We start from the raw sequence: 19,056 nt of genomic DNA on the forward strand, positions 1-19,056 counted from the left end.
GGGGAAAAATAACCCTTAGTTTTCACCATTAAGTATGATTTTAAGTAGAGGTGTGTGTGTGTGTGTGTGTGTGTGTGTGTGTGTGTGTGTATGTGTTTTGTAGATTCTCTTTATGTGGTTGAATAAATACTCTAATTCCAGTATGCTGTTTTATTTTTTTACTTTGAATCATGATGTGTTGACATTTTGCTTAATTTTTTTCTTTATTTTATTGGAATCATAAGATGGTTTTCCTCTCTCCTCTGAATAACACTGATTTTATTTCAACAGCTAGACATTATGTTCTTTGAATTTCTATTGGGTATACATTTGTTTTTGCTGAATTATAAATGACATACATATATGTACATATATTTATATATAAGTATACAAAGTACTTTTTGGGGGCGCTTTATTTAGTTATCCCCAAGGTTAGTTCCCAGTGGTATTGGGAAAGGAAGGGTATGCAATGCCAAGGATCAAATCTGAGGTTCCTTAATGTAAAGCATATACTACAGTTCTTTGAGTCATCTTTCTAGCCCTTACTTGTTAATAAATTTGTTAATGAGTTTTATGTTAGTCTAGTATTTATTTTTTTTTGGGTCACACCTGGCAGTGCTCAGGGGTTACTCCTGGCTCTATGCTCAGAAATCGCTCTTGGCAGGCTCTGGGGACAATATGAGGTGCCGGGATTTGAACCACCGTCCTTCTGCATCTAAGGCAAATGCCTTACTGCTGTGCTATCTCTCCGGCCCAGTTAGTCTATTATTTTTGATTGGTAGTTTTTTTCTTCAGTAATTTTTCTTAGTTTTGGCATTAGGGTCTTGCTGGCCTCTTTAAATGAATTTGGAAGTGTTCCTTGCTGCTCTTCTATTTTCTGTGTGTGTGGAACTGCCAAGTTGGAAATGATTGTTACTTTCTAAGTAGTAACATTTTTTATCTAGCTGTTTTTTTTTAATTATTCTTAGCTGTTGGATTATGAAATTTCCTGTTTGCTGTGTATATATTTGATGCTTGGTCCATTTTGGTTATGATAGTTTTCAAATCTTTTTTTTCCTGCCCACCCTCTTTCTTTTTTTTTTTTTGAACACCACTTAGCTCTCCTGATATTATCCCACAAGTAACTGAGGAAATTATTGTCTAATTTATCTTGGGGCTAGAGGACACTTGCCTTGCATGCAGCTGAACTGGGTATGATCCCTTGAGCCATACCAGGAGTAATCCCTGACTACAGAGCCAGCAGTATGCCTTGAGCAAGGCTCATACTTGTATTTACCAGAGTTCACACTCTGGCTTTGTGGCCCATACAGTTTTTTAGCTGTGCTGCTTGTTGGGTTCACATCCCCCATTCTTTGGCTGTGCTTAAACATGTCTGGCTGTGGTATGGAAATTATGGGCCCAAGGATCATAATGGCAGAGCTGCCAGGATTGTGCTTGGTGGGTTTGAGCCACCGAAGATTTGCTTTTATCATCTTGTGCTTGAAGTGCTCATGCTAAGTAGTTTACTGTTACTCTTTGGTTGTTCCCTCCACTCTCACCTCTGGGGTTTTTCCATATGACTGTATAATTTCATATTAGTAAAGTACTCAACTGGAATCCCATGCAGTTTTATTAAGGTCTTTTCTGTAAAGTGATCTACAAATTGTTTCTGATTGGGAAACCAACCAGGATGATGGTAGACAGTATACTTATGTAGTTTGTTTCTTTTTTCTGGTGATCACTGTTGTATACCTTTTCTGATGTTTGAAGCAGATAGTGGATATATTTTCTAGTTTACAATGTGTAAGAGTAAGTCTAATCTTAGTTATTGCATTGTAGCTGAAATCAAATCTTTTTTTTTTAAAGCAGGATAAATGTGGCTAATAGAAATTATGTAGAGGGGACTGGAAGCAGGATTTGAAGGCAGTATTCTTGAAGCTAATATATATATATAAAATCTTGATATATCTCATGTGAGAGATGTCTCTGGAGGTCTGTGATATACAGCTTAAATAATCAGGATTAATAAGTGACAGTATGCAGATAAAAAGTTAATGCCAGGGGTCTGGAGTAGTAGCACAGCAGTAGGATGTTTGCCTTGTACACAGATGACCCAGGATGGAATTGGGTTCAATCCCTGGCATCCCATATGGTCCCCCGAGTCTGCCAGGAGTGATTTTCTGAGCACAGAGCCAGCAGTTACTCCTGAGGGCAGTCGCTGGGTGTGACCCCAACCCCCGCCCACCAAAAAATGGTTAAAGTGCCCTGTATTAGTTGAGATGCTTGTGAGTGTGAGGCAGAAGTCACACTCAGATTCTAATTTTATATAACTTTAGTTTGTTTTACATGAATTTTGTGAGACTTTTTTGAGGGGCAAAACCTGGTGACATTCAGGGATTACTTCTGGCTCTGCACTTAGAAATTACAACTGGCAGGCTCGAAAGACCATATGGGATACTGGGGTTCTAATTCTGGTCTGCTGTGTGCAAGGCAAATGCCCTCCCTGCAGTGCTATTGCTCCGGCCTGGATTTTATGAGACTTTCAAGTGAGATGATGTGTGTGAAGATGCCTTCTAAATGACAGTATTTTTTATTGGTAAAGTTCATACTCAGGATCTCTACAGAAACTGTGTATTCTGTCTTGTCTTAAGATGATGTGATAAAAATTACTATACTCTTAAATTCCAGAGTTTTAGAGTCCAAAACATCAAAATTCACATCTAGGGCCTGTTTTCTTTCTCTTCCTCTTTCCTAGTTGTAAGGGCTATGCCTGGTGGTATCTTGGGGGCTAGCAGGAGCACTCTAAGCAGTGCTTGATGGTCACTGGGACAGCACTCTTTGGAGCCTGGAAATTACTATAGTCACACTCAGCAATGCATAGGGGATGGCTGGAGGTTGAACTTGGCCTTAGAAATATGATTTTGGGGCCAGAGCGGTGGTGCAGCAGTAGGGAGTTTGTCTTGCACATGGCTGACCTAGTACGGACCACGGTTCTATCCCCTTTGCGTCCCATATGGTCCCCCAAGCCAGGAGTGATTTCTGAGCGCATAGCCAGGAGCAACCTCTGAATGTCACTGGGTGTGGTCCACGAATCAAAACCCAAAATTTTTTTTTTTACTTTTATTTAATCCAAGTTCATTGGCCATTCTTCCTTACACAGGTAATCAGTTGAAATTGTAATTGGTTAAATTTTATATTGGTTGAAATTGTAATTGCTTGAAATTTATATTATGAACCAAAAGTGTTTTGTTTTGTTTTGTTTTGTTTTTTGCTTTTTGGCCATGACGCTCAGGGGGTTGCTCCTGGGGGATCGAACCATGTTCCATCCTAGACGTCCTAGGTTGTGCAAGGCAAATGCCCTACCACTTGCGCCAATGCTCTGGCCCCTGAACCAAAAGTTTTTAATTAGGAGTAGTAAGGATGATTTAAGAGTTTCTTTACTGTGTATACATTTCTAATTGTCATTGTTAATTGGAACAAAAAACAACATAGATGTCTAGGTTATGATAAACGTTCATAAAAGACATGCTATACACTTTATTTTACAAATATTTACATTGTGACAGTATCACGAGGGTATCTTTTGAATAGCAAGTATTCTTTATATATATGTATAATTCATTTAAGCACCATTGTTAAAAATTGTTCATGTTGTGTTTCAGTCATAGAATGTACATTACCCTTCACCAGTGCACCAGTGTCCCCAGTGTCCCACACCCTTCCTACTTTCTTCTAGGGCAAGCATTTAAAAAACCCCCCTTTGACACTGATTTTGCACTATTGCTAATGAAGGGGTACCATATATATATATCACTTTATCCCCTTTTGACAATCAATTCTTGTCCAGAGGGATCCGTTCCAACCATCATTGTCACATTGTCACTACTCTATCTGCATTCTCTACTCTTTGTGGCAAGCTTCATACCATGGACTGGTCCTCCTGATCTTCATCTCTATTGTTTCTGGATGTTATTACAATTCTGTCTTTATTTTTCTTATATCTCACAAATGAGTGAAATTATCTCCCTCTATAATTTCATTCAACATAAAACTCTCCATATCCATTCATGTATAAGTAAATTTCATGACTTCATTTTTCTAACAGCTACGTGATTGAATAGTAAATAGTTTTTCTTTTGCAATGATAGGCATTGAATTCATGAACTCAGGTATGCAGTACAAATGGTACTTAGCTTCATTCCTGGTTTACTTCTTGTTTTTGATAAAGTTAGTTTCTCCTGTTACTCTTTTATGGACTATTTTTTTTTGGTATTTAGTGTATAAAACATTAAGAACCTGTTATTGCAGTAATGTGGCTTACAAGTTTTTTAAAATATCTTTAAACACCTTGATTACAAATATGATTGTAGTTGGGTGTCAGTCATGTAAAGAACATCCCCCCCCCTTCACCAGTGCAACATTCCCATCCCCAATGTCCCAAATCTCCCTCCTCCCTGCACCACCCCCGCCTGTACTCCAGGCAGGCTTTCTACTGTACTCCAGGCAGGCTTTCTACTTCTCTCATTCATTCACATTGTTATGAAAGTTGTCAGTATAGTTATTTTTCTAACGGCACTCACCACTTTTTGTGGTGAGCTTCATTTCGTGAGCTGGACCTTCCAGGCCTCATCTCTTTGGTCTCTAAGAATTATTGCAAAATGTTGTATTATTGGTTTTCTTTTTAAACTTTATTGATTGATTGATTGGTTTTTGGGCCATACTCAGCTGCACTCGGGTTACTCCTGGCTCTGCACTCAGAAATTGTTCCTGGCAGGCTGGGGGATCCTTTGGGATGCCAGGAATCTAGCCCCCAGTTTTATATTATTGTTTTATACTTGAAGTACTACTTCACCATCCTCAGCACCAGTATTAGTAACACTCTTGTCACCCTTACCCCCCATCTCTGCCACATTTTTTGATGTTTTAACTAAGCAATTACCAGTTACTAAAAGTTTTTATAAATTTCAAGAATTTTATTTTGGTTTTATTTAAAAATATGGTATGAAATATGGGAGGTTTTTTTTGTGCGTGGTTTTAAATTGTTCTAGTATCGCTTATTAAACTGACCTTTTTTCTTAGATTAAATCCATTGCATTGTTTAAAATAAATTCTCAATTATATGTGGGTCTTAATAATCTGTTTCATTGCTTATTTTTTACTATAACATTTGCTTTGATAGTTGCATCTTTGTAATTTTGAAATCAGAAAGTGTCATTCTTTAAAACTTGTTCTTGGGCCCGGAGAGATAGCACAGCGGTGTTTGCCTTGCAAGCAGCCGATCCAGGACCAAAGGTGGTTGGTTCGAATCCCGGTGTCCCATATGGTCCCCCATGCTTGCCAGGAGCTATTTCTGAGCAGACGGCCAGGAGTAACCCCTGAGCACCAGAGGGTGTGGCCCAAAAACCAAAAAAAAAAAAAAAAAAAAAAAAACCAAAAAAAAAAAACAAAACAAAACCAACCAACCAAACAAAAAATACTTGTTCTTTATAATGTCATTTTGGTTAATTTTGATCCTTTGCATTTTCATGTAAATTTTGTATCACTTTGTTAATTTCTGCAAAAGAAAAGTCTGCTGGATTCTTGATTATGTTTACTTGATACAGAAAATAAATTACTGTATTGAAACTTCCTGAGTACTAGAAAACATTTCTTTCTTCTAAAATAGTGTTTTATTTTTAGATTATGAAATTTGATTAAGTATTTTAGTTTTAGGGTTTTTAAGTGATTATGAAAATGTATAAATTTTTGGAGAAATATTTTAACTTTCAAAGTCTTTTTGACATTTGAAATATTGTTAACCAAAGCTATTTTATTGTGCTGTATAGTAAATCTTTCAGATTAAGTTGAGCCATTAGCTCAGTAAATAAGTAATTTAAGATATATTAAGCTCTATTCTGACTGATTTGAGGATAATAAAGAACACATTGGATATAGTTGGTTATGTATGTTATGCAGTGTTACCTGCAGTACAAATATTAGCATTTTAAAAATTCTGGTAAAGATCTTACGGAAAAGAAAAATTTGAAAAAAATTCTCAATGATCAGGGTTAACATGTTTTATTGTTGCTAATCTTATTGTTAAAATGAAAACCATCAGAATAATACCTATTTTTATATAAGCATTGTAAATTTTTATATTCTAATATCTATAATGGTGTATTTAAACACATGCACTAGACATAATAAAATGTCAAATATTTGGGGATTTTAATACCTGTGAAAACTTTGTAACACCAGCTGCTGATGATATATACCATATTTTCTGGCATATAAGACGACTTTTGAAACAAAAAAAAAAGTCAATCGAAAATTGGGGGTCGTCTTATAAGCGGAGTTTATCCCAAAAAATGTTTCAATATGCCGCTAAACGAAAATTGTCTGAATATTGCTGCAAAACGAATTTTCCAACTCGATCCTGCACCAATCACTGCAAGGCTGCTCAGACAGCCTCTCTTAACTTAGCCAATCCAAGCAGACTATTTATGCATGCGAATTAGACAGTGTTCTGGACCCGAATCTACACTGTAAAAAGCCTGCTCAGATTGGCCAGCGTCAGAGAGGAAGTCTATTACAGTATAACCTTTGGACCTTTGCTTGTTGTGATTGGCTCACTGTGGTACATGAGCACAGGAACACATGCAGCATATGCAGCACAGGAACTTTCTGTCTGATACAACGAATATAGGCCTAAACCTATGTTTTAACTGGAAAATTAGGGGGTCGTCTTATACGCCCGGTCATCTTATATGCTGGAAAATACGATACAAATGGTTTAACTTAGACTTTTTAATTTTACATTTTAGACCATCATTCATTTGTGGTTTGAGAAAACATTTTTGGGAAATCTCACATAGCATGATAATGAAATGGAATAGAGGTTATGAATCTGAGTCACATATATTGGAGGATTAGTTCTAAAAAATTACAGTTATATTGATAAATACACATTTGTATATACTAGGTGGTGATCCCAGATTGTATTTAATGTGAATTTGGTTAAAACAAGCTATTTTGGAAGCCACAGCGTTAGTAGTTAAAGTGTCACTTTCTTTTTCATTATTTTGTAAAGTATGAAAATGCTTGGATATTTTTTTCTAACGAATGATGGGTTTGGTTTTTGTTAATTCTATATTGTTGAGTGCTAGAGAGGGTTTAAACTCCACTGTACATTTTCCTTTATTAGATGAAAAAGCCTATTAGAGCCTAATTTGTTCTTAGCAGTCTTTAGTCTTCAGGGTCACTGATAGTTTCTTTTAAAGGAAGAAACCTATTTTATTGGTATATGAAATGGAGAAAGACTAGAATGTTCCCGTATAAACTAAACTATAAATGCAGTTCTATGTAGGGGGAAAATTCTTCCAGCTCATGATATATCCTACCTGCACTTCAGTTTGGAAAGAATGGAGAGGTCACTCTGGTTACTTTGTTAAGTAAACTTGGGATTCATCACTCTCATCTGAGGAATTTTACCAACTATTTAGAATGATAATATGAGCAGTTTGACTTTCAGAACTTCAAATTCATGTGGAATAAGAATAAATTGTGCTCATTAATATTGTACATTTAAGTACAATTATTTTAGTAGCCTTTGTCTCTGTTGTTACACAAATTTTATTCCAAAGAATTAAATGCTCATTTCTTGCATGTCGAGAAATGCTCAGAAATTTTCTTGAAGTATTTCTTTGAAGCAGAATTGTTGTTGTTGTTGTTGTTATTATTATTACTATTACTATTATTATTATTATTATTATTTTTGGCCACACTGGCAACATTCAGGGGTTACTCCTGGCTCTGTGCTCAGAAATCGCAGGCCATATGGTATGCTGGGAATCAAATCTGGCCTATTGTGTGCAAGGTAAGTGCCTTACCTGCTGTAGTATCTCTCCAGCTCCAGTATTGACCTATTTGTTTTAAATTTTGTTTTCTAAGAACACATGCAGTTCTTAAGATGAAAATATTTTCAGAATTCTGAAAATTCTAGGCCTACAAAATTGTAGGCCAATTTTGCTTTTGTTCTTTTATTGTTCTATTTTATTTTCAGATTTTATTTGTCATGGTATTTTCTGTCAGACCATTTGAACCTAGAAAGCACAATTCATTTATGAATATGAGACAGTATAAGTTGAATAGTGCTGAAAAAAATTTTTATTTTAGAAGTTTTTCTATATGGAAACATCCTTGAGTTCTGATTGTATTATCGCATAAACCATTTACTATTCAAGTATATTCTTTATAAAATGTTGATAGACTGTGCTGTAGAAATAAATGATTTTAGAGCCTTTTTGCATTTTTTTCCCCTAAGGAAAACTAATTTTAGGTAAAAATTAAGTTTTGTTGGTTTCTGTACGATAATAAATCTTCAGTAAGGGAGGGTTTTGCCACACCTGGTGACGCTCAGGGGTTATTCCTGGCTATGTGCTCAGAAATCGCTCCTGGCTTGGGGTACCATATGGGATGGGGACTGAACTAAGGTTCGTCCTGGGTCAGTCTCGTGCAAGGCAAGCACCCTACGGCTACACTATTGCTCTGGCCCCAAGGGAGGGGACCATTCTTTAGTAACATACCTGGATTATTTTTGCGGGGTGGGGGTCACACCCTGCGCATTCAGAGGTTATTCCTGACTCTGTGCTCAGAAATCGCTCCTAGCTGGCTCCGGGGACCTTATGGGATGCCGGAATTTGAAGCACTATCAGTCCTGGGTCAGCTGTGTGCAAGGAAAACGCCCTACCACTACTATCTCTCTGGCCCCACCTGGATTGTTTTTCTATCTTTAGTTTAATTTAGAAAGTATTTTGAGATACTTGAAAATAGAAATCCTTGCTCATATTTGAGTTGGACTTAGTATTTTATTTCACTGGCCTTCATACTACAGAACATTTGCTTTATAATGTAGAAGATGTATTACAACCTCCTCTCCCTGTTTTGGGATGCAGTTATTTATTTTGAATTTAATACGTTGTTCCTTATGAATGTTTGATAACTTGTATCAAATATAAATTGATATGGTTGTGGTAGGATATATATACCCTGTGCCCTAGGAGAAATCAAGCAGAATTTGAACATTGTTCAATGTATTTATCAGAGGGTGCTGCTGACTTGGTTTCTGGAGAATATAAAATTGCCTTGGCAACAAAAGCTTTTTGAAGGCAGAAATCTTGGCAAAGTGATTGGGCCTTTTGAAGTGCTGGGTGTGGTGTAGGAAAGGATCCAGTCAGCAGTAAGCATACAACTGTTGGGCAGCAGTCAAGGAAAATAAGCATTAACTTTAATGTGAGGGTAAATACATTTTCAGTGGTCCTCCCCCCTCCCCCTGCTAATCTTTAAACATTATGTACGGTTTTCTTTTCCGATGTTTATGTTGTTTCAAGAAGTTGTTTTCAAGTGTGTGCTCTGTGATGTTCTGGCTAGTCTCAGATTTTCTTAGTTTGTGATTAAAATCAACATAGCATAGCCAGTGTGCACAGTTGTGTTAATATTATTTTACTGATATCTTTACTGCAATGAGTTCTTATATTTAAACAGTAACATGATTAAGAATTAATTTTTTAATTAAAAATATTACTAAAACTACCAACTTTTTTTCAAGATAAAAATAGGAATAAAAGTATATGTGCTCACATATGTATATGTAAAACAAACATTTAAAAAATGAATTAACAATAATTAAAGGAACCATGTGATATCTGAGACTACCTTACTTTTGGGGAAAAGCAGGTAAAGAGGTGGTGCAATACCGGTTTTATACTTATGTTGGAAGTATAGGTTTCCCCATTGTCTTTTGGGATTTTCTTGTGATGTGTGGGTTCCCAGGCACCTTTCCTTCATTCCCCCTGACCTTCTTGAGATTGGCAAAGGATTTGCGGCAGGGAGGTCTTGTAAGAGTTCTTGCATTGGGGATACTTTTGGAGTTAAGTCCGGTTTCAAGTAACAGTCCACGGTAGGGGGATTTGTTAGGAGGGCCGTGCAGCATGAGTCTGCCGGGGAGTTGGTTGCCTTTTCTTGCGGGGGTGGGGGGGGGGCGAGGTGTGGGTTTGACTGGGTGTCCCTTCTCTTGGATGCTGGGTACTGGTTCGTTGGGGTAGGAGGTCAGTCTTGATGCCTGATGGATTAAGAACTAGGGGTGAAGAGTAAAACTACCAACTTTTTGAGATCCTTCTGTTACTTGACCAACTTGATCTCCAAATCTCAGCCTTTATCATGGTTTCTACCCTCCCATGTGACTTGCCCTATGGTTTGTCACCCAGTTTGCCTCTTTATTATTTTTTTTTTTTTATCATCTCCTCTTTTTTTGGTCGAAGTGCTGCTCATTTTAGAATTTCATTCTGAGGTTCCACTTTTTAAGATTTAATTGATCACTATGAATTCTGGGACTTTCTTTCCCAATTGGTTAGTTGAATAGGATTTACATATTTGAATATTTTTGTGAATGTGGTTTTGTAAAATTTTTGAATTTTTGCTTGTATGTTGTACTTATTCCTTAAAAGTAGGTTGTTTTGCTGTCAGAATTGTTATCTTGTCTTGAATCTGATACTAAAGCCAGTGATTAGTAAAGAGATAGTTCATTAATTTGAAATATGTTCACTAATTTGAAATATGTAAATGACAAAATCATTAAAATAGGCTATTTAGCCTTCTAATAATTTGTGTATTTACCAAAGACACTTTATATGTTGAGGATTCTATATTATATGTATTGATTGACCTCGGCTAGTAATTTTTTCCAACTATAATTTATTTTTACACTGAAGAATTCAGAAAAAATGAAGACTTCTCAATTCTCTCAAAATGATGTATAAGTAGATTTCTAAGACCTATTAATGATTTCAGTATTAGGACTTAATTCTTTCTTTCTTTTTTTTTGGTTTTTGGGCCACACCTGGCGGTGCTCAGGGGTTACTCCTGGCTGTCTGCTCAGAAATAGCTCCTGGCAGGCACATGGGACCATATGGGACACTGGGATTTGAACCAACCACTTTTGGTCCTGGATCGGCTGCTTGCAAAGCAAATACCACTGTACTATCTCTCCGGGCCCGATTAGAGACTTTTTAATAGACTAAAATGGGCCTGAGAATTATTTTCACTTATGTTGTAGATGTTGTTGAAACTCTAGCTTATTTTGTTTGTCTCTGGGTAAACGAGACTACAGGCATTTGACATGTGATTGACTTGATATAAGAATTGTCATTTCTTTCAGGTATCCTTGTTAAAAATAATGATTTTTTTGAGCCCCACCTAACAGTACACAGGGCTTTGTTCAGACTTTGTACTCATTGATTACTCCTGGAGGGGCTCAGTGGGTCACACATATTGTGCTGGAACTTAACCCTGGTTGATCACATACATGTAAGGCAAACCTCCTTTCTGGTGTACTGTCTCTTTGGCCCACTCAGGTAACTATAATATTAAACTTTTTTTTTTTTCTTTTTGGTCACACCCAGCAGCACTCAGGGCTTACTCCTGGCTCTGTGCTCAGAAATCGCTCCTGGCAGGCTCAGAGGACCATATGGGATGCCAGGATTCGAACCACTGACCTTCTGCATGTAAGGCAAATGCCTTACCTCCATGCTATCTCTCCGGCCCCAATATTAAACTATTTAATTTAATTTTCCCCCATCATATGGTAGCGCTGTGAATTGTAAATTACAAATATATCAAGTACTATTAAGTAATAGAAATGCCTTTGGGATAAATGATTTGATTTATAATTTCTGATAGTTGTAACTGCATTAAGCACTAATAAGGAACTTTGTTTTGAAAAACTTCTTTCCTGTCCTGGCTTAAAAGAGACTTTCTAGGGCCCGGAGAGATAGCACAACAGCGTTTGCCTTGCAAGCAGCCAATCCAGAACCGAAGGTGGTTGGTTCGAATCCCGGTGTTCCATATGGTCCCCCGTGCCTGCCAGGAGCTATTTCTGAGCAGACAGCCAGGAGTGACCCCTGAGCACTGCGGGTGTGGCCCAAAAACCAAAAAAAAAAAAAAAAAGAGACTTTCTATAAATGTCAAGAAAAATAAAGTACTTGGATCATCTCTTTTAGTTTTTTAATCATTTTTTCCTTTCAGTTTTTGAGAATAATGTATTGATCAAATTCAGAATTATTCTGGCTGAAACATTAGTTTATGAATTTGAAGGTTTCTATATTCCTGAATTTTTTGTTTCAGCAAATATTTTTTTTTGTTTGTTTTATGTTTTGGGGTCCCATTTTACATTGCTCAAGATTTACTCCTGGCTCTTTCTGTGCTTCAGGGATCATTCCTGGTGGTGTTTGGACAATTGCATATGGTGTGGATTGAGTCCTGATTAGCCTCATGCAAGACAAGTGCCTTCCTTGCTGCTCTCAGCCTTTGTTCAGTCTCTCAGTTTCTTCCAGCTTTCAACCTTTGTTTAACTCTGACTTCCTTGTTCCATGTTTGTAAATCTCTCTAGTTCACTGAGAAAGGAGAACAGGTGAAGCTATATAAATATCTATACATACATATATGTAATAACAATATATTATATAATAATACATATATTATTCTGTGACTTACCCAAGTGAATTGAAACAGTCTATCAAATAGCTAACATCAGCACTAGCTTATACTTATATGACATATAGTAAAGGACAGTGTTAATAGCAAGGAGAAATAATCAGAAAAATGCAGATTGTGATAATATACAACCAGTTTCTTGCCCATAAATCCTCCATAAAATCACAAAAGAAAAAAAACAGGGACACATTTTAAAATTTATTAAGCTTTAAAAATCAGATCATTACTTGGAGTAACTATTTTTCAGGTGCTTGACAGACATATTTGTTGGTGGCAACCATATTGGGCACTATGGCTACAGAATAGTTCATCTCTGTAGAAAGTTTTATTGAGTCATAGCTACATAGTTTCCTATGGCTTCCACAACAGCTACTCTAAGCTCGGTGGTTTTAAAACAAATGACTGGTTTTGACAGGGGTCATAATCATTCTGAAATCTCTTGGTGTAGGTTGTTGGATGGAGTTAAGTTATATCCTTGCCTCTCTCAATTTCTGATATTTCTGGTTTGTGGCACTATACCTCCAGTTTCATTTATTTATTTTTTGGGGGGGGTCACACCGGTGGCACTCAGGGGTTACTCCTGGCTCTCAGAAATCACTCCTGGCAGGCTTAGGGGATTATATGGGATGCTGGGAATAAAACTGGGGTCTGTCCTGGGTTGGCCGAGTATCCCTGTGCTATCGCTCTGGCCTCTATACCTCCACTTTCTATTTTCATCTTTGTATAACCTTCCTCCCATAGTGTCTTAAATATTACTCTTCTTTCTTCAATAATGATGCTTAAGTCATTGGATTTAAAGCTCATTATATAAAGTCCGGAAGATCTCACAAATATTAACTTGTCTGCAAAGATCTTTTTTCCAAATGAGTCATAGGTACTGTTTGTTAGGACTTGATTTTTTTGTGGCAGGAGATACAATTCTTTCCCACTAGAATAGCATTATTAAAAATTAAAAGATATGTAAGAAGTTTAAGTCAGTTGCAGTGCTGAAATTTATTTGGATCTGAATGCAAATAAATAGATTATAAAATAAAAATTGTTTGACACATTTGAATATTAAGTATTTTTTGTTCATTTTATGTGATAGTAACACTGCCATTGTTTTTAAAAAGTCCTTTAGAGGTCCTGTAACATGTAAATTGAAATAATAACTGAAGGTTCTTTAAAGTAGTATTGTTTGAGGATTGAAGAATTGGTTAGCATTATGGCTTAAGGTTTGCAAGCTACAGTTCATTTAACTTGAAATCTGTTTTTTTATAAATAAAATTTTAAGCACCCTTAGCCACAGTTGTTTCTTTACATATGGCTTATGACTATTTTGCCATTCAAGGGCAGAGTTGAGTAACTGAAAAAAAAAAAAAACCCAAATTTATTAAATTTAACATTAAATTTATTTAATTAAATTAAATTTGGGCAGTAGATATCAGTTTTATATTTATCTTTAATATTTTTAATTTATCTTTATATTTATCTGGGCAATATATACATCAGTTATATATAATTTTTATGCTAAAATATTAAAAAATTTCTGAATAGACATTTGTACTTGGACTGCACTAAATGATATGTATGTGAGGGGGCTTTGGGTCATTTTAAGTGGTGTGTGAATGGGGTTGGAGTATCAGAATCATGCAGCACCATGGATCCAGCAGTAAATCATGTGCTCCAATCTTTTGAACTAGAGTCTCTGCCTGCTACTAAAGTCTCACAGGTTATAAATCGAATCAAAAAGTGTAAGGCAAGGCTGGAGTGATTGTATAGTGAGTAAGGTGCTTGCCTTGCACATAGTTGATCTGATTGATCTCTGACATTCTATATGGTTCACCGAGCACAGCTGGTGTTACACCTGAGTGAAAATTAGGAGAAAGTGGGGCCGGAGCAATGGCGCAAGCGGTAAGATGTCTGCCTTGCTTGTGCTAGCCTAGGATGGACTGCGATTCGATCCCCCAGCGTCCCATATGGTCCATCAAGCCAGGAGCAACCCCTGAGTGTCACTGGGTGTGGCCCAAAAACAAAAACAAAACCCTCAAAAAACCAACTAGGAGAAAGCCCTGAGCACACTGGGTGTGACCCACGAAAAAAGTATAAGGCTGACTGGTGAGATTGTATAGTGGGTAGGACTCTTGACTTGCACATACCTGACCTGGTAACATATGGTTACCCAGAACATTACCAGGAGTGATTCCTGAGTGTAGAGACAGGAATTACCCCTGATCATCACTGGGTATGGCCACAAAACAAAACAAACAAAAAGTATAAGGCAAACAAAACAGTTTAGAAAGTATTTGTTAACATGACAATAGATTGTGGGACTTAACAAATGCAGCCTCTATAAATTGTGAAGAAAAATATTCTTTCTGAACAAATAGAACCATAGAGTATAATAAATATTTGCGCCCCCCCCCAAAAAAAAAAAAAAAAAGAAAAAGCCAATGATCAATGTGTAATGGGAAGAATGGTTTGTGGAAACAGAAAGAGACCACAGTCAGAATAGGAATAGTTAAGAATGTGAACACTTTTTTATTTTATTTTATTTATTTATTTATTTATTTATTTATTTATTTATTTATTTATTTATTTATTTATTTATTTATTTATTTATTGGTTTTTGGGCCACACCCTCTGGTGCTCAGGGGTTACTCCTGGCTGTCTGCTCAGAAATAGCTCCTGGCAGGCACAGGGGACCATATGGGATGCCGGGATTTGAACCAACCACCTTAGATCCTGGATCGGCTGCTTGCAAGGCAAACACTGCTGTGCTATCTCTCCGGGCCCTAATGTGAACACTTTTAGGTTAGAAGTTGTACATATGTATTATAAAATATATACTTAAGGTATTATAAAGTATATGAGTGAGAGGGAAAAATGTTAAGTTTTGTTGTTTTTTTTTTTGGTTTTTGGGCCACACCTGGTGACGTTCAGGGGTTACTCTTGGCTATGCACTCAAAAATTGCTCCTGGCTTAGGGGACTATATGGGACACTGGGGATTGAACTCAGGTCTGTCCTGGGTCAGCTACATGCAGCTCTGTGTTATCGCTGGCCCCAAGTTTTGTTTTCTTTTGTGTTTATATTTTAATAACGTTTTGAGTAGAATATAATTTTTTTTTTTTTTTTGGTTTTTGGTTTTTGGTTTTTGGGCCACACCCGGCGGTGCTCAGGGGTTACTCCTGGCTGTCTGCTCAGAAATAGCTCCTGGCAGGCATGGGGGACCATATGGGACACCGGGATTCGAACCAACCACCTTTGGTCCTGGATTGGCTGCTTGCAAGGCAAACGCCGCTGTGCTATCTCTCCGGGCCCATAGAATATAAATTTTTAGAGTAAGCTGAAGTTTGTAAAATTTTACAATGTAAAAGGGTGATGTTTTAAGTTCTTAAACTTAGCATGTGTCAGAATCATCTAGAGGGTTGATTAAAATGTAGATTGCTTGACCCATCCCCATCCCCATCCCCATCCCCATCCCCATCCCCATCCTCATCCCCATCCCCACCCCCATCTCCATCCCCAGAGTTTATTATCCAGTGGGTTTGGGTTGAAATAGAGGATTTGTATTTTTAACAAGGTCCCCTGTGATTGATACTGTTGGTTGATAAAAGCTGCTGTATGACTTAAAGAAAAAAAAATGTGTGTATAGCAACTAAAATCTGTCTTTGCTCAGGGGCATTATTCTCATTTTGGTTTATGATTAATCTGTATCTCAAGGTTCATGGAAATTCATTTAGAACCTTATATTTATGCTTTCACTTAAACAGCAACAATATATATGAGAGATTTTATTGGTTTAGGGCTACCTCTTTTCAAACAAAACTACTCCATAGTTCATCAAGTAACAGTGTTACTTAGGTTGAGAATGAATTTGGTATGCAACAATAATGGAAAGAGAAGTGATTCTTCTCAAGTACAATTGAGTAGGAAAAACTGATTTTAGGGATGCATGTGAAAAATTATTTTAAAAAGTAAGGGAATAGTAAAGTTAAATCTTATATTGTGATTATCTTCTGGGGAGAGTATTATTTATAAATACCTTGAGTTTATGATGCAGGGCTGTGTGTAGGACATTTTAATTGCATGTGGTCAGCCCTGGCTTGATCTCCAGCACCCCATTGTTACCTCAAATCCATCGAGTGATCCCTGCGTATAGAGCCAGGAGTAAGCCCAGGGCACCGCTACATATGATTCCCCTAAAAGTTTATGATATAGGGGCCGGGCGGTGGCGCTGGAGGTAAGGTGCCTGCGCTAGCCTAGGACGGATCACGGTTCGATCCCCCGGCGTCCCATATGGTCCCCCAAGAAGCCAGGAGCAACTTCTGAGCGCATAGCCAGGAGTAACCCCTGAGCATCACAGGGTGTGGCCCAAAAACCAAAAAAAAAAAAAAAAAGTTTATGATATTTATTTCTCTTTAGTTTTTAAAAAGAATGCTTAAATATTAAAGAAGCAAGATGCTGTTACCTTGATAAAAAAAAATTAAATGAAGAAAAAAGTTTCTTCGACTCTACCCTAGGCCAGAATTGTCTGATAAAACTTTTGCAGTGATAAATTTTTCTATCTATGGTGTCAGATATGGCTGAATACTTGAATGAAGCTAATGAGTTGAAAATTTTGTTTTATTTATTTTTTGTTACCTGTTTTTTAAAATACTTATTTAAGCACTGTGTTCACAAAATTTTTCAGGTTTGAATTTCAGTCATAGAACAACACCCTTCACCAGAACATCAGTGTCCCCAATTTCCCTCCCTTACCCCCCATACCTCGCCTACTTCTGGGGTAGATGCTTTATTTCTCAAATTTGCTCTCAGTTCCTTTTCTTTTTGTTTTGGACAATGTGGTTTGCACTATTTTTAATGTAGGTGTGCCATGCATATCACTTTATCCCCATTCAGCATCTAGTTTCTTTTCCAGAGTGATCATTTCCAACTAGCACTATGACAATGGAAATTTTTTTTATTTATTTAGACTTTATACTTAAATAGGCACACCTGGCTATTATTAAGCACATGTGACTAGTACCATATATTTGTGTTATTTGACAGCACAACTTTAGGCAGTACAAAACACAATTTTCCTTTTGAATTATTCATCTGTGAGTGCTATAGAATGTGAAATTTTTGCTTTGATTCTTACTTCTGCTTATTTTTAGTGTTGGCTGTTTGCTTTACTTTTTTATTTCATGTATCCTAAAATTGAATATTTGCAATTAGAAACGATCAAACTGAAGTTTATTGAAAACTTCATAGTAGGGACTGGAGCAATAGCACAGTGGGTATGGCATTTGTCTTGCACAGAGCTAAACCAGGTTTGCTCCTTGGCATCCCTTGTTTCCCTGAGCCTGCCAAGAGTAATTTCTGAGCGGTTTTGCCCCATACCCCCCCAGAACCCCAACTTCATGGTAATACCTTGCTTATGATATTTAATAAAATTTTATAGTATTATGATATTTTGTTACGGCACATTTATTTGGTTCTCTACTATGTTTAGAATCTCTTTGCTTAGACTTTTCTGAGTCCTCAAACAAAATTCTTTATATCTGATTTACTTTTTTCCATGTGTCATTAAGTTACTGCCCTGTTATCTACATATTTCTAAGAAATGAAGATAGAAGTAGTCTGAATTATGATATGACCATATTTGGAAATGTTTTTAGGAAATATATTTATTTTTTGTTATTTTGTCAATAGGTTCGTCCTGGGTCAACCGCTGTGCTATTGCTCCAGCCCCAATTAATAAAAATTTTATAACCCCAGTATATACTAAAACACATTGTGTTTTAAATGATGCAGTATGATATTTTTAAAGAAATCTCCCTGTAATCACACCTTAATTATATTGAGGATACTTCAATTATATATTATCTGTAGAAAAGAAATGGAAATTTGACTGACTTAAATTAATATAATTGAAAAAAGTTTTGTCTGAAGGCTTAATAGTTATCCATCTAATCTGAAAAGTAACTACTTGAAAAATCATTTGTTTTTAATCTTACTCATTATATGAATTTTTTTGTTTGTATTGGGGGCTCAGCCTGGAATAAAGTAGAGATATGCTATATTGGTCTAGGATCTACTATAATGAAACATGACCAAAAATATCTATGAAATATAACAAATTACATTAGAAAAAACTCAAAACATAAGCATTATTAATAATGCACATTTTATTATTAGAAAGAGGAGTAGTGGTGGAATGTGGGAAATTTTTAAAGATTCAAAGTTCCTGACTTGAATATTTTATGTAAACTTTACAATGTAGTTAGCTCTCTTATCTTTGTTGCTATTAAGTCACTGTTTAGCTGTTACTGCTGCAAGAGTCCAGAGTAAGTCTTTCTTGGCCAAAGGAGGATTAGTAACTGTTAAACAGAGGAGTTAAATAAAGAAACCATATTGTGGCATCTACCCACTCATTCCCTTCCTGTGGACTTACATATTGCAATTGGATAAACTGTAGAGGAAATCTTAAACACTTTCATTTATTTGGTGGCTTGAATCCAAAGCTTCATTTGCTGAGGTCTAGACATGCTACTCTGGACTTGATATTCTTCAATACAAATGTATTACACTACAGTTTTTTTTTT

General features: G+C 36.5%; 1 protein-coding gene across 2 annotated transcripts in view; it reads left to right on the forward strand.

Moving 5' to 3' along the window:
* The window catches only part of TCF12 (transcription factor 12), a 332,249-nt gene that overhangs the window by 25,605 nt on the left and 287,588 nt on the right, over positions 1–19,056 (forward strand). The gene's annotated exons all lie outside the window — the stretch shown is intronic.

This window comes from Suncus etruscus, chromosome 5 (genome assembly GCF_024139225.1).
Source record: "Suncus etruscus isolate mSunEtr1 chromosome 5, mSunEtr1.pri.cur, whole genome shotgun sequence".
Taxonomy (NCBI): Eukaryota; Metazoa; Chordata; class Mammalia; order Eulipotyphla; family Soricidae; genus Suncus; species Suncus etruscus.